At 40.0% G+C, this 16,770-nt stretch overlaps 1 long non-coding RNA gene across 6 annotated transcripts in view; it reads left to right on the top strand.

Moving 5' to 3' along the window:
- The window catches only part of LOC121319179, a 38,039-nt gene that overhangs the window by 9,420 nt on the left and 11,849 nt on the right, over positions 1-16,770 (top strand). For 4 of the 6 annotated variants that reach the window (XR_005950672.1, XR_005950673.1, XR_005950670.1 and 1 more), the window contains exon 3: positions 69-523. This is a non-coding gene — a long non-coding RNA (uncharacterized LOC121319179). The remainder of the gene's footprint in view (positions 1-68; positions 524-16,770) is intronic. The other 2 variants (XR_005950675.1, XR_005950674.1) reach the window with 1 other exon arrangement.

Raw genomic sequence — 16,770 nt, 5'->3', positions numbered from 1 at the left:
TGTATTTTTTTCATTGAACACAGGGGTGATTATGAGTGTCTTAATTATCCTTTACTTTATCTTGGTAGCATTTCACTGTTTGGCCATGATGGAAGAAGAATTGGACTAGTTTCCTTCACCGACACCATGTCATTGTTAGCAGGAAGAAAACTCACAGATGGGATCATTGATTCCAGCATTGTGTCATTTTTATTTGTAATTCATTGTACATGTATTTTAATTGGGAATTCAAAATGTATAAATCATTTCATGAGTAGTGTTGGTATAGGAGACATGTGATCGATTCTTGCAGTGTAGAGGTAAATGATGGGCTTAATGGCCTGTTTTCTGATGTTCATATTTTCAGTTCTTCAACATCACTAGTATATTACCAAATGTAACATGATGTGATTTCCTATTAAAACATTAGTGCCATAGAATGCATTTAATTATGAATTCATAATTGAATTAAAGATTTTGATTTAATTGCAGGTGTTTAATGGAAAAGGCTCAACTGCCCAGCAGTGCAGCCCTGGTCAGTCTGGTAAGTCATGTTGTGGTGATTTCTTCACCAGTTAACGCAAAAAAAAAATGTTTGAATGTAGGGGTTAATGTATTGCATTTACTTTAATGACATTTCAGATGCCTGGAGGACAAGATGATCACCTAGTGGATTGCAGTTGAGGCACATATTTTGTATTAATGTACTTTGTTTTTTTTGTTTCATTGCACATACGCTATTTAAACAACGTGATACTGCTGTTGTTCTGCATGGGATACCCTTAGCAATAGTGCAATGCTTAGGATCCACTGCCTGCTTAAGCATACCACATTCTTACAATGCTTGCACATCCATTTACATTGTTATTATTGTTCTTGTAGTGTTCTCAATGGACCAGTCCTTTGATTGTGGAGTCTTTCTTCTAGATTCTGTGGAAGCCCTTACCAAGGTTTGAGATGCACTGTAATTTCTGTTTGATTCTCAATTGCCTCTTAGGGATCCTTCATACCATGTCATGATAATGTGAGTAACACATTAGTACTAACCAAAGCATGCTCACGTTTTACTCAGTTTTGTTCAGTTATTCAAATGCATACAATGTGCCAAAGCAAAAAGAAAACAAATGGTACAGGACCTTAATAATGGCAAATAGATGCAGTGGTTAGTATTAATTATTATTATTAATAATGATATAATTTTATTTATTAGAATGACATAAGCAACACATTTAATGTATACAATGCCTGCTTTTCTAATCGTTTCACAGGAGAGCTTTCATGTTGTTATTAATATTTCTTGTTCATAGTTGTTGCAATTATCTGCGTAACTGGACTCTTTTTTTCCAGTAAAAACCTAATGTTATAGATGTATGAGCCATGCTTCTAAAAATGTATCGAACTTGATTGCCTTTTATCCCTTGGCAATACATTCCCTTTCTGAATGTATTTTATGTACAGTCACCATTCCTTTTACAGGCAGTGAAAGCAGTGGATATCAGCAAGAAAAGAGCAGAGATGGCTGCACTTCTCTACAGTGCCCAAAAGCATGTGGCATAATTCTGAAGCCTTTTTTCTCTCTTCCCCACCTAATGCTGAAGTATTAAGTGATAATGCCAATTATGGAACCAAGCCTTTTTGTATGTGTTTAGTTATTTATATTTTTGGTTTATAAATGTTTCCATTTCCTCCCTTGCTAAGCAGGTGTTACTGTTTGTTTAGTGTTATTTTATTAAAAGTTATTATACTTGGGAGAGACATGGCTTGTATGTGGTTATGGCTCTGGACTCGTAACTGTAAGGGTGTGGGTGTGAATCCCGGGTGGGGCATTGCTGCTGCTGCTGCTGATAAACCCTTGAGCAAGTGGATTCCTCTCGAATTGCTACACTTACATACCCAGCTGTAGAATGGGTAAAAAATGTAAGTCTCTTTGGATAAAAGTCCTGCCAAATAAGGTTTATTTTTCTTATAAATCCTTGTTGGAAAGCCTTGTCTCTTCTTATACTTTCTAACCGTATCAGTTTTTGACATCTTCCCATACTGTGCAAAAATATTGTCTGAAAATGATGTATGCTGCTAATACTGGGTTAGTAAGATAATGTGCATATGTAATACATATTGACAGGATTAGTATATTTAAATACCCTGGATCAAAGTGTGTGCTTCTCATCCAGAGGTGTCCCATACTGTTCCTGCAGGGCTGCTATCCAGAAGGGTTCCAGTGGCTCTTTAAATAACCAATACCTTCTGAACTGGGAGTAGTCGTTAAATGGTCCAATTAACAGAGTATTTAGTTTAATTAGGTGCTTAACCTCAAAGGTAGAAAGAAAATCTGCATGTGTCAGTTTGTCACAAATGTGTTCTGCAGAGGTAACATTGTGACAGCAAAGAGAAACGGAATGACATCAGGTCCCTTTCATAAGAACATAAGAACATAAGAAAGTTTACAAACGAGAGGAGGCCATTCTGCCCATCTAGCTCGTTTGGTTGTTAGTAGCTTATTGATCCCAAAATCTCATCAAGCAGCTTCTTGAAGGATCCCAGGGTGTCAGCTTCAACAACATTACTGGGGAGTTGATTCCAGACCCTCACAATTCTCTGTGTAAAAAAGTGTCTCCTATTTTCTGTTCTGAATGCCCCTTTTTCTAAACTCCATTTGTGACCCCTGGTCCTTGTTTCTTTTTTCAGGCTGAAAAAGTCCCTTGGGTCGACACTGTCAATACCTTTTAGAATTTTGAATGCTTGAATTAGGTCGCCACGTAGTCTTCTTTGTTCAAGACTGAACAGATTCAATTCTTTTAGCCTGTCTGCATATGACATGCCTTTTAAGCCCGGAATAATTCTGGTCGCTCTTCTTTGCACTCTTTCTAGAGCAGCAATATCTTTTTTATAGCGAGGTGACCAGAGCTGCACACATTCAAGATGAGGTCTTACAAGTGCATTCACTTGTAAGACCTTTCAGTAGCACTGCATCAGCCAAAATTAATCAGTTGCAACAAAGTTGCATACCTAAAGCTACAAACAAAGTGGGGTGTAAATGTTTTCAATGTGCAGGTAAATCATACATTCATTTGTTCTTGAAAATGGTGTGCTGAGCAGTGAATGCTTAATTGTGTTTCACACACTGAGGGATGGGTGTTTCAATTAACTGCAAATTACCTTTATTTGTGTTCAATTAATGGGCTACACCTGCTTCATAGCTATTTGAAATGAGTTCTGCTTGTCTGGATTGAAAGTCCTGTTGACCCATGCCCACTTTCTCTGTTTGTGTGGCTATTTAAATTAACATTGCGCTTCCCCTGCGCTGCTGGAAACATGTCCGTGTTCAATTCTAAAGTGTTTCTACAGTCTGGACATTCTACAATCTTCAGAGATTCCAAGTTGTGTTGTAGAAAGTGTGCTACTAGAGGTGTTTGTGATTGTTTTTTTGTGTTTGATATTATAGATGTGTTGTGTTTGTCTTACTCGTATAGTGTTGCCTGTTTCTCCAGTGTAACTCTGTGCACCAAGTTAAGAGAGTTTGCTTCAGAACTTATTCGTCAGAGCATGAAAATCTCTGGATGGAGAGAGCTGTATTGAGGAGCACCTGTTGCTGAGATTGGAACCCTGAAAAGTCAGATAGCAGGTGTGTATAATTTCACGTGATATAACAAAGAATTGTGTTATTGTTGATGAAGTACCACACTGTGTTTTGTATTAAGCATAGAATGTGTTGAATTGAACTTATCTGTCAAGATGTGGTGTAGCGTGTGGAGGCGGCAGGGCCTGGATGATAATGTGTATCTGTTTCTTACAGAGGCCGCCACCACCCTCTTGCTCTGAATAAGATTATTCACACATCTTGTATTTCTATCTTTCCCCACACTATTCAATTGTACGATTCCCCTGTATTATCTCTCTTCAACCCTTCTTTCTTCCTATTTTTGGCAAAAAAAACGAGACCATAAAAAGAACCCCAGATCCCTGTGTGATGTGTGTTAAAGAAAAATAAAAACTCGACAGCCCTGAAAGGGGGGGGTTACATATATATATATATATATATGTGTGTGTGTGTGTTTATGTGCGGCCTGTGCTATTGACCAGCAGATACAGAATCTGTCCGGCTGGTCAGACACAGTTGACCCGTCACAAGTATTATGTCTGGTAGGTTGGCTGAGATGAATCCGTTTAGTTCTTCCAAGTTCAGTTGGGCCAGCATGTCGAGTGCTCATGAGAAGTTCACCAGTGGCACTTTGATTTCTGCAGTTGGGAAGGTTATCTTTGCTGACCTGTACATCTTTTGTAGGTTTTTGATAGCTGTCAAAAAGTAATACAAACCATTATATTGCTCTGAATGCAGGCAGAGACAGCACAGCAGCAGAGGCAGGGGGCGTGGCCCCTGTGTGTGTGCCTTTATTTTAAGGCAAGACCTTACAATATGTAACACGTTAAAATAGAAAAACATCCCAGGAGTGAAGAATAACTTCTGTAGGACTTACTTTACCCCAGTGAATTAACTACAAAACAAAGGATGTCAAATAGCAGCTCAAGTTAAACATTGTTTTGTTTATTAGGGCTCCTGATTTTCCATTCTTGGGAATGGCAAATTCCGTTTTTCAAAATGACCAATTCATTTTTCAAAATGACCAGTTCCTTTTTCAAAATGACCAATTTGTTTTTTTCTGTTTTTCAAAATGATCACTTCCGTTTTTATCAATTTATTAAGAATTAATAACGCACTCTGAACATAACATTTTTACATAAAAAAATGAATTCAGTAGATTTATTTAATTTCCTAGATACTGTAGTTTTCAGGAAAAAATCTTTCATAAAGCAGTCCACTAGTAAAAATGTACTGTAGGTCAGTCAACAAATAAAGGGGTTTTGAAAAAAACAGCTTCTTGTTGGCATTACAATGTACAGGCTAGTCGAAAAAAATGAGGGGCATTATTACAAAAATGTACAATTTTCATAACACTACAAATTAAATACGATGTTCAGGACACTTCTCTCCCACTTGTTAAATTTGCAGACAACACAAAAATAGGAGGAGTGGCAAACACTGTTACAGCAGCAAAGGTCATTCAAAATGATCTAGACAAGATTCAGAACTGGGCAGACACATGGCAAATGACATTTAATAGAGAAAAGTGTAAGGTACTGCACGCAGGAAATAAAAATGTGCATTATGAATATCATATGGGAGACAGTGAAATTAAAAAAGGACTCTATGAAAAAGACCTAGAAGTTTTTGTTGATTCAGAAATGTCTTCATCTAGACAATGTGGGGACGCTATAAAAAAGGCCAGCAAGATGCTCGGATATATTGTGAAAAGTGTTGAATTTAAATCAAGGGAAGTAATGTTAAAATTGTACAATGCATTAGTAAGACCTCATCTTGAAAATTGTGTTCAGTTCTGGTCACAAAAGGGATATTGCTGCTCTAGAAAGAGTGCAAAGAAGAGCGACCAGAATTATTCCGGGTTTAAAAGGCATGTCATATGCAGACAGGCTAAAAGAATTGAATCTGTTCAGTCTTGAACAAAGAAGAGTATGCGGTGACCTGATTCAAGCATTCACAATTCAAAAAGGTATTGACAGTGTCGACCCAAGGGACTTTTTCGACCTGAAAAAAGAAACAAAGGCCAACAAGAGTCACAAATGGAGATAAGACAAATGGGCATTCAGAACAGAAAACAGGAGGCACTTTTTTACACAGAGGATCATGAGGGTCTGGAATCAACTCCCCAGTAATGTTGTTGAAGCCGACACCCTTGGATCCTTCAAGAAGCTGCTTGATGAGATTCTGGGATCAATAAGCTACTAACAACCAAACGAGCAAGATGGGCCGAATGGCCTCCTCTCCTTTGTAAACGTTCTTATGGTTAATCAAACTAACAAACCTTGAATTATCAGTGTTCTATACAAACTTTTATAATCCCTCTATAAATGTCTGTTAAACTGTGACCTGATGTCAGAAGCTGACCTACCATAAAAACATTGGAATGTGTAGCAATTCTGGTAAAACTGGTATACTGCTGTTTAGATTAGCTGTGTGTGTGTTTTCTGCAAAGACTAGAGAACTTTGTGTATAAAACTAACTTTTTGACTCCAGCTCTCAGACTCTTTATTTCCTTACAACCTGTATTATATATTCGGAGTATGCACTTCTCACCTGTACTGTAAGCATGTACATTTTTCTTTTGGGTTTCTTATGTTTCTACCTTGCGAAGATGTGCAGCATTTTTGTTTGTTTTGTACATTTTTGTGTCATGGTTGTCTTGGTGTTTGCAACCCCCACCCCAATATTACCGAAATAAATTGTCAAGTTGCATTTTTCAGCTGACTTGCTGAGTTTTAAAAAAAAAAACTAAAAAGTTTTGTTTGTAGCTTTAGGTATGCAACTTTGTTGCAACTGATTAATTTTGGCTGATCCAGTGCTACTGAAAGGGACCTGATGCCATTCCGTTTCTCTTGGCTGTCACAATGTTACCTCTGCAGAACACATTTGTGACAAACTGACACATGCAGGTTTTCCTTCTACCTTTGAGGTTAAGCACCTAATTAAACTAAATACTCTGTTAATTGGACCATTTAACGACTACTCCCAGTTCAGAAGGTATTGGTGATTTAAAGAGCCACTGGAACCCTTCTGGATAGCAGCCCTGCAGGAACAGTATGGGACACCCCTGGATGAGAAGCACACACTTTGATCCAGGGTATTTAAATATACTAATCCTGTCAATATGTATTACATATGCACATTATCTTACTAACCCAGTATTAGCAGCATACATAATTTTCAGACAGTATTTTTGCACAGTATGGGAAGATGTCAAAAACTGATATGGTTAGAAAGTGTAAGAAGAGACAAGGCTTTCCAACAAGGATTTATTAGAAAAATAAACCTTATTTGGCAGACGCCTTTATCTGAAGCGACTTACATTTTTTACCCATTCTACAGCTGGGTGTGTAAGTGTAGCAATCCGAGTGAAATCCACTTGCTCAAGGTTTTATCAGCAGCAGCAGCAGCAGCAATGCCCCACCCGGGATTCACACCCACACCCTTACAGTTACGAGTCCAGAGCCATAACCACATACAAGCCATGTCTCTCCCAAGTATAATAACTTTTAATAAAATAACACCTGCTTAACAATCGGGGAAATGGAAACATTTATAACCAAATATCTAAATAACTAAACACATCCATGGCATTATCACTTAATACTTCAGCATTAGGTGTGATCAATTTTGATCAATTTTTAGAAGCATGGCTCATACATCTAGAACATTAGGTTTTTACTGGAAAATAGAGTCCAGTTAGGCAGATAGTTGCAACAACTATGAACAAGAAATATTAATAACAACATGAAAGCTCTCCTGTGAAACGATTAGAAAAGCAGGCATTGTATACATTAAATGTGTTGCTTATGTCATTCTAATAAATAAAATTATATCATTATTAATAATAATAATAATAATAATAATAATAATAATAATAATAATAATACTAAACTACTGCATTTATTTTCCAATTATTAAGGTCCTGTACCATTTGTTTTCTTTTTGCTTTGGCACATTGTATGCATCTGAATAACTGAACAAAACTGAGTAAAACGTGAGCATGCTTTGGTTAGTACTAATGTGTTGGTCACATTATCATGACATGGTATGAAGGATCCCTAAGAGGCAATTGAGAATCAAACAGAAATTACAGTGCATCTCAAACCTTGGTAAGCGCTTCCACAGAAGCCAGAAAAAAGACTCCACAATCAAAGGATTGGTCCATTGAGAACACTACAAGAACAATAATAACAATGTAAATGGATGTGCAAGCATTGTAAGAATGTGGTATGCTTAAGCAGGCAGTGGATCCTAAGCATTGCACTATTGCTAAGGGTATCCCATGCAGAACAACAGCAGTATCATGTTGTTTAAATAGCGTATGTGCAATGAAACAAAAAAAACAAAGTAACTTAATACAAAATATGTGCCTCAACTGCAATCCACTGGGTGATCATCTTGTCCTCCAGGCATCTGAAATGTCATTAAAATAAATGCAATACATTAACCCCTACATTCAAACATTTTTTTTTGCGTTAACATCTGTCACTGTGTATTGGGCAGGTGGAATAGTTCATTTATGTTTTCATTTCATTCAGTTTTTAGGGGTAAGTTTAAAACCCTGTTCTGTCTCAGTCTTTTGGAGCCTGTTGGCAAACCTATTTACAGCTGCCTCGACTATTATTTACACCCTTCATAGACTAGAAGGGGTTTTACAATCTACAGCTGCCTCCAGTATTATTCACACCCTTCATAGACTAGAATGGGTTTTACAGTGTACAGCTGCCTCCAGTATTATTCACACCGTTCATAGTCTAGAATGGGTTTTACAATCTACAGCTGCCTCCAGTATTATTCACACCCTTCATAGACTAGAATGGGTTTTACAATGCACAGCTGCCTCCAGTATTATTCACACCCTTCATAGTCTAGAATGGGTTTTACAATGCACAGCTGCCTCCAGTATTATTCACACCGTTCATAGTCTAGAATGGGTTTTACAGTGTACAGCTGCCTCCAGTATTATTCACACCGTTCATAGACTAGAAGGGGTTTTACAATCTACAGCTGCCTCCAGTATTATTCACACCCTTCATAGACTAGAATGGGTTTTACAGTGTACAGCTGCCTCCAGTATTATTCACACCGTTCATAGTCTAGAATGGGTTTTACAATGTACAGCTGCCTCCAGTATTATTCACACCGTTCATAGTCTAGAATGGGTTTTACAATGTACAGCTGCCTCCAGTATTATTCACACCCTTCATAGACTAGAATGGGTTTTACAATGTACAGCTGCCTCCAGTATTATTCACACCCTTCATAGACTAGAAGGGGTTTTACAATGTACAGCTGCCTCCAGTATTATTCACACCCTTCATAGACTAGAATGGGTTTTACAATGTACAGCTGCCTCCAGTATTATTCACACCCTTCATAGACTAGAATGGGTTTTACAATGTACAGCTGCCTCCAGTATTATTCACACCCTTCATAGACTAGAATGGGTTTTACAGTGTACAGCTGCCTCCAGTATTATTCACACCGTTCATAGTCTAGAATGGGTTTTACAATGTACAGCTGCCTCCAGTATTATTCACACCCTTCATAGTCTAGAATGGGTTTTACAATGTGCAGCTCTCTCCAGTATTATTCACACCCTTCATAGACTAGAATGGGTTTTACAATGTACAGCTGCCTCCAGTATTATTCACACCCTTCATAGACTAGAATGGGTTTTACAATGTACAGCTGCCTCCAGTATTATTCACACCCTTCATAGACTAGAATGGGTTTTACAATGTACAGCTGCCTCCAGTATTATTCACACCCTTCATAGACTAGAATGGGTTTTACAGTGTACAGCTGCCTCCAGTATTATTCACACCGTTCATAGTCTAGAATGGGTTTTACAATGTACAGCTGCCTCCAGTATTATTCACACCCTTCATAGTCTAGAATGGGTTTTACAATGTACAGCTCTCTCCAGTATTATTCACACCCTTCATAGACTAGAATGGGTTTTACAATGTACAGCTGCCTCCAGTATTATTCACACCCTTCATAGACTAGAATGGGTTTTACAATGTACAGCTGCCTCCAGTATTATTCACACCCTTCATAGACTAGAATGGGTTTTACAATGTACAGCTGCCTCCAGTATTATTCACACCCTTCATAGACTAGAATGGGTTTTACAGTGTACAGCTGCCTCCAGTATTATTCACACCCTTCATAGACTAGAATGGGTTTTACAGTGTACAGCTGCCTCCAGTATTCTTCACATCCTTCATAGACTAGAATGGGTTTTACAATGTACAGCTGCCTCCAGTATTCTTCACATCCTTCATAGACTAGAATGGGTTTTACAATGTACAGCTCTCTCCAGTATTATTCACACCCTTCATAGACTAGAATGGGTTTTACAATGTACAGCTGCCTCCAGTATTATTCACACCCTTCATAGACTAGAATGGGTTTTACAGTGTACAGCTGCCTCCAGTATTATTTACACCCTTCATAGACTAGAATGTGTTTTACAATGTACAGCTGCCTCCAGTATTCTTCACATCCTTCATAGACTAGAATGGGTTTTACAATGTACAGCTGCCTCCAGTATTCTTCACATCCTTCATAGACTAGAATGGGTTTTACAATGTACAGCTGCCTCCAGTATTATTCACATCCTTCATAGACTAGAATGGGTTTTACAATCTACAGCTGCCTCCAGTATTCTTCACATCCTTCATAGACTAGAATGGGTTTTAGCAAAATAAATGCAAGTGTACATTCAGTATTTGTTGCATAAATGAATAAAAACATTTGTAGTGACCGAGCAAGTAATAATTAAGAACGAGACGGGAGTAAGAAACACAAAGCATGTTTATTCATCCGCCATCTGGGCACACATTCTCTCCACACAGCAACTGTAACTTTCCCGTATGTCATTCACTACTAGCGCCCTCACCTGGACAAATCTGAATATTATTATTTAAGTTTGTAGACACAACATTTCCCGTTTGTGGAATTAACATGGTTTCTAAACAGTAACAGTCACAGTATGAAACACAAAATTATAATATTATGTAACGTAAAGTAATAACCACCAAGTAAGGCATGTATTTCACTATAAGGAAAATTATTCAACTTACAAATATTTTTCATTTACATACTGTATTAGTGTTTTCCTCATTTCCGTTTCCATCAATATTACATTAAACTATTGAACATAGTCCTTAAACCACGCTGGGTTATGTCTTATCCGTTGCGATCTTGCTGGTGCATCTGAAGGTATTCCAAGCTGGTTGGGTATTTGAACTGCAGTTGAATTTGGTATAAGTGACAGTTCTGGGTACAAGGTAAGGTGTGACGAGTTCCACGTCTTTCCATCGCTAAGCACATAAGTACTTTGTCCCTTCTTCTTTTTCACCTCAGCTGGCTTACTGAATTTAGAAGTCCCTTTTTTACGTGAAGAGGATTCTTGATGCGCACACAATCACCCTCCTTAAAGACAGGAACTTTAGCCCCTCTTTTCTTGTCTGTGTAAGTTTTCATTTTCTCTTGCATTTTGCTCACCCTCTGGCGAGCCTGTTGATCAGCAGGTGAACCAAAAGTAGTAATTGGCAGAACATTAAGCTTAGTGCACATGTTCCGCCCATGGAGTAATTCAACAGCAATATGCCTGTAGTTGCATGTGGTGTGGCCCTGTAGTTGTGGAGAAATTCAGGCACAATTTTTTTTCCACTGCTTCCTCTACCGGTCTGCGGTCTGTATGCACTCCTTCAGGTCACGATTGAAACATTCAATTGCCCCGTTTGCCCGTGGATAATAAAAGAAGACCTTATGTGTTTAATGTCCCTCTCCTTAAGAAAAGCTGTGAATGCAGCTGACGTAAACTGCGGTCCATTGTCACTGACCAGTTGGTACGGGTTCCCTTTGTGGCTGAAAACAGAAGTCAGAAAGGAACCAATGACATCTGTAGTAACATGTGAAGCGAAGGCAACATCAGCCACTTGCTATAATAGTCAAGTAGTGTAATGGCATAACGACAGTCCCAAGAGCCAGACTCGAAAGGACCTACAATGTCAGTTGCAGGTTTTTGCCTTGGTCCCTCAGGTAATTATACTAGTTGCAAAAATGCAACGTGCGTTTTAGCAGTCTTGTCATTCAGCTGACAGGGTTGACAGGACACAATTGTAGCTTGAATCCATCTTCAGCCACCATTAGAGATCATGTAGGCGCTGTTTAGTACGTACGACCCCCTGGTGGCTTTCGTGAGTCGATCTCAGCGCTGTTGGTACAATAAGGTGATTTGAGCCTCTAAACATGCACTGGTCTTTTACAGCCAGTTCGTGTCTGATTGGAAAGTACGGTGTCAATTGTGGTGTAACAGTCTTAAGTGGTTTTGGCCATCCATGTGCAATCTGGTTATTTAAAGCACTCAGTTCAAGGCAAACTGCAGAAGCTGAAGCAAAATCAAAGACTGAGAGCGAACTATGCACAGTGGAGAGTAAGGCAACGAACTCAGGCTCCATGTCGGGTTCCGAATCAGCAGCAATAGCAAAGGTAGTGTGGAGAGGCAGTCAGCAGCTGAATTCTGAGAACCTGGACGGCACATGACATCATAGTTGAAGCAGAGCAACCGTGCAGACCATCTGGCAATGCGCATCCCTGCACATCCTACACTTTTTGTGGAGAGCAGTGTAGTCAGTGCTTGATGGTCTGTGCGAAGAGTAAAGTGGCTGCCCCACAAGTATGTTCTCCTTTTTCACACTGCCCAATCACAAGCAAGTGCCTCCTTCTCAACTGTGGAGTATTTGCATTCAGCAGCAGAGTGTGTGAAGCAAACACTACTGTACGTTCAGTTCCATCCGAGTGTATCTGAGTCAAGATGCACCCAAGCCGTAGTCGGAATCATTGGTAGAAACTAATGTTGACAACGCAGGGTCGAAAATAGCAAGTGCAGAGCTGCACACAATCGGGTGTTTAATTTGCTCAAAGCTGCGGTGTGCATCATCAGTCCATACGAATTCCATCTCCTTTCTGAGATGAGCACGCATTGCTTCAACCACAGTGGCAGAATTCAGCACGAATTTTGAGTACACGAGGTAAGTCCCAGAAAAGAAGGCAGTGTAGATGCACCAGTTGGGGCAGCTGCATTAAGGATAGCAGCCACATGTTCAGTGTCAGGCAGTAGTCCATTTGCAGTGATCACATGACCGAGAAAGCGGAGACTGTCCTGGTGACAAGTACATTTCACAGTTGTAATCCTGATTCTTTCAATCATTGTAAAATAGCCTGCAGGTTATGGTTGTGATCAAGTGAAGATATTATGACATCATCTAAGTAGTTTTGCACTCCAGGAAGTCCTTGCAGGATTAACGACATCATTTTCTGAAAGGCAGCTGGTGCAGATACTAACCCGTAGGGCACACGGCAGTACCTGAACAGCAAAAGAACCTGGTGGTAAGCACTCGCTAAATCAATAGTAGAAAAGATCGTAACACCTCGGAGTTCAGAAAACAGCTCTTCAATGTGTGGAAGCGGGTAGCTATCAATGATCACTGTCTTGTTCGGTTCACGTAAGGACACACGCAACCGAATGTCCCCAGATTTCTTTTGAGTAACCACAATAGGTGAAACCCAGGCAGACGCATCAACACGTTCTATGATGTCAGCATCCAGCAATCATTTTATCTCTGCTGAGACTGTGCTTTTGACAGATAGCGGCAGACGGCGTAACTTTTATTGCACAGGAGTCACGGTAGTACGAATCTTAACACGGTGCACGAAACCCTTCTCGCATCCCACTGTCTTAGATTTGTTTGCAGCAGACAACTGTAACACTGGTGCAGGCAAAGTATCTTTGGAAGACTGAACTGTATTCCCTGAAATTTGTAAGTGTAAAGCAGTTACCAAGTCCATGCCTAGTAAAGGAGTACCTAGCTTGACAGTATAGAAAGTTGCTGAGGCGGTTACATCATCATGCAGTACTTGGGCAGAAAGACAACCAAGCACAGGTAAGTCAGTTTTTGTATAGGTAACAAGTTTCACTGTAGGTGGTGTCAGAGGAGAGTCACTGAAGTAACGCAGGTAAAGGTTTTCAGGCAGGACTGATACAGAAGCGCTAGTGTCAACAACAAGGTCAATAGGGTACACATTTGCATTGGATGTTTGAATAGTAACAGCGCACACTATTTTATTTGTCCTCTGTGCTGTGTCATGTAAGCACAGGACTGTAAGCTCTGGAACTTCCACTTCATGCACTGGGAGGTTCTGGGCAGAACGGCACACTCGAGCAAAATTTTTACCACAGTTCTTACATTTAGCTTTCACAGCAGGGCACCCAGGCGCATTCGCCAGGTGGTTTGCAGAGCCGCAGCAAAAACAAGCACGAGATTGCCGAGTTTGCTTTAAAGCAGAGTCGGTGCTTGTATTTGCTTTGTGATGAAAGAACTTTAGGTTTGTAAAATGTTGCCTTTACAGCTTGCACTGGTTGCTGACGCACACTGGTAAGAAAGACTGCGCATGGTCTAAGGCGGACTCAATCTGGCATGATAGTTGTATTGTTTTCTCTAAAGTGAGGTTTTGTTCCAACAAGAGTCATTCATGAATTTGTGTACATGATGACTTTTCAACATCTGATCCCGAAGCATTTAATCAGCCTTATCAGCAAAGTCACAAATAACGTGACGTTCACGTAATTCAGCAATGTATTGTACTACGCTTTCCTCAGGCCTCTGGGCCCTTTGTCGGAATTTATGGCGTTCTACCACAACATTAATTTCAGGATTAAATTGGATTTTTAATTTGGCAACAGCGTCATCATAAGTAGTACCTGTGTCTGGCAACGTGTAAAAGATCAGCTGTCCTTCTGTCCCCAAGCAATGAAGCAGGACTGCACGTTTTCTTGTCTCAGACCAGTCATCCCTGGGAGCATTGATAACATGTAGGTAGTTATCAAACATCTTCATCCATGTCGGGAACGGAATTGCAGGCTCCCCAACACAAGGAAGAAATAAAGCAGGCAGTGGAACAGCAGCTGTAGCCATCCTCGTCACCAATTTGTAGGGACCGAGCAAGTAACAATTAAGAACGAGACGAGAGTAAGAAACACAAAGCATGTTTATTCATCCGCCATCTGAGCACACATTCTCTCCACACAGCAACTGTAACATTCCCGTATGTCATTCACTACTAGCGCCCTCACCTGGACAAATCTGAATATTATTATTTAAGTTTGTAGACACAACAACATTAATATTCTCAAATATTCAGAATTGGACGTCGCAAACATATATTTGTCTAACATATTTGTATGATGTGATTGTTGTTGCTAAAACCAACTTTTTGTAACATTGAATCAAGAGTGTAAATGATTCTGGAGGCAGTTGTATAGCCTTCAGAAAAAAAAAAAAATAATGCTAAAACTGATTTGTAGAAATGGTTATAGAGCCCAGTGTATCCCTTCAGCTGCCTGACACAGCTATCAGACAGATAAAAGCAGACTTGATACACTTTCATCTGACGGGTTGCCATTGTGCTCCATTGAAAACAGCCAGGGAAGAGAATCAGCTCTCCCTTCGGTGATGTCACGCACTAGCGGCTGCGTTTTCAGGAAGTGTTTAGGAAGCAGGACCGTCAAGACAAATTGTCTTTATAAATACAACAAAATAAAACATATGGTATATAAAAGCAAGCCAGTTATGATTTTTATAGGCCTCATAGATACAGAAACTAGTATTTTTGGTAAGTGTAAAAATCCATGTCATACCCACTTTAAAATCTATAAGAAAATCTAAATTGTTTTTATTGCAAAACTAATTTGCTCATGTATATATTTTCAGGATATTTTCCCCATAATGCTCCCGGATAAACAAGGTTCAGCTGTGGGCAATATAAAAATCATATATGTACTGAAAAAGAAACATACACTACGATTGTTCCATGGGTTGTTTTTTTTGTTCTTTAAAATTTAAGAAAAATCAAAACTGTTTTTAATTGCAAAACTCATTTTCTCAAGAATAAACATGGGGGAACGAGATTAAAAAACCACCCGAAGCCTTACAGGCATAAGATCAAAGAAACACATTCTAAAATCTGCAAGAAAAAGAAAAAAAAAAGATTTTCTCAAGTCCAAAAGATTGCAGTTTGACACGTTCTTGATCCAACATGCTTGTAAATGATTACATCTTATTTTTGCATTGTTACTGTTAGTTTCAAGATTGCTTCCTTGGAAGAGGTGTGGGATACTTTTTCATGTGTATCACCTACTTGTTAAACAAGCTTGTAGGTCGCTTACATTTTGCCTGAGTACTTTTGCATTTTTACTGTTATTTTTCTAAGGTCAGTTATGCTCTACATGTGAAACATAGTCCTCGTTACTGTCTTCACTCGCCACAGACAATTCTCTGTGTGGGATTTCAAACTCTAAGGAACTCATACTAACATTTCCACAATGTGAGTGTGGAAGGGGTGATCTCTCCCTGCTACATATCCTTCCCCTCAGAATGACACTACCGGTTCATTCGAAACTCCTACACCCCCATGCCTTCCCGAAAGAAAAAGTCTGCGTTTTGATGCAACTTTCCTGCTCGGTGGACTACCCTGAAGGCATAGGGCTGCAAGGCCAAGTACCACCGTGTGATTCTGGCATTGCTATCTTTCATCCGGTGAAGCCACGCTAAGGGGGCATGATCTGTAACCAGGGTGAAGTGTCGCCCCAGGAGGTAGTACCGGAGTGACTCGACTGCCCATTTTACCGCGAGACACTCCTTCTCGATGGTGCTATAATTTTTCTCGCGGGGAAGGAGCTTCCTGCTGATATACAGGACCGGGTGCTCGCTTCCCCGAACCTCCTGAGACAACACTGCCCCGAGACCTGTCTCTGACGTATCCGTCTGCAGGGTGAACCTCTTACCAAAATCCGGGCTGCATAGTACTGGCTTACTACACAGCCTCCGCTTCAAGGCGAGAAAGGCCCTCTGGCACGACTCCGTCCACTGAACCGTATTTGGGGCAGCCTTCGGGGTGAGGTCTGTCAAGGGAGCAGCGAGCGTAGCGAAGCTCGGGATGAATTTTCTATAATAGCCCGCTAGTCCCAAGAAAGAGCGCACCTGGGTTTTGGTTGTAGGAACCGGCCAGTCAGCCAAGGCTTTCACCTTAGCAACTAGCGGTCTGATCTGGCCGCCCCCTACTCGATACCCCAAATACTCCGACTCACTCTTCCCAATGGCACACTTCTTTGGGTT

This window comes from Polyodon spathula, chromosome 8, assembly GCF_017654505.1.
Source record: "Polyodon spathula isolate WHYD16114869_AA chromosome 8, ASM1765450v1, whole genome shotgun sequence".
NCBI lineage: Eukaryota > Metazoa > Chordata > Actinopteri > Acipenseriformes > Polyodontidae > Polyodon > Polyodon spathula.
Note: the sequence above shows the minus strand (reverse complement) of the source record. Positions and strands in the feature narration are given on the sequence as shown.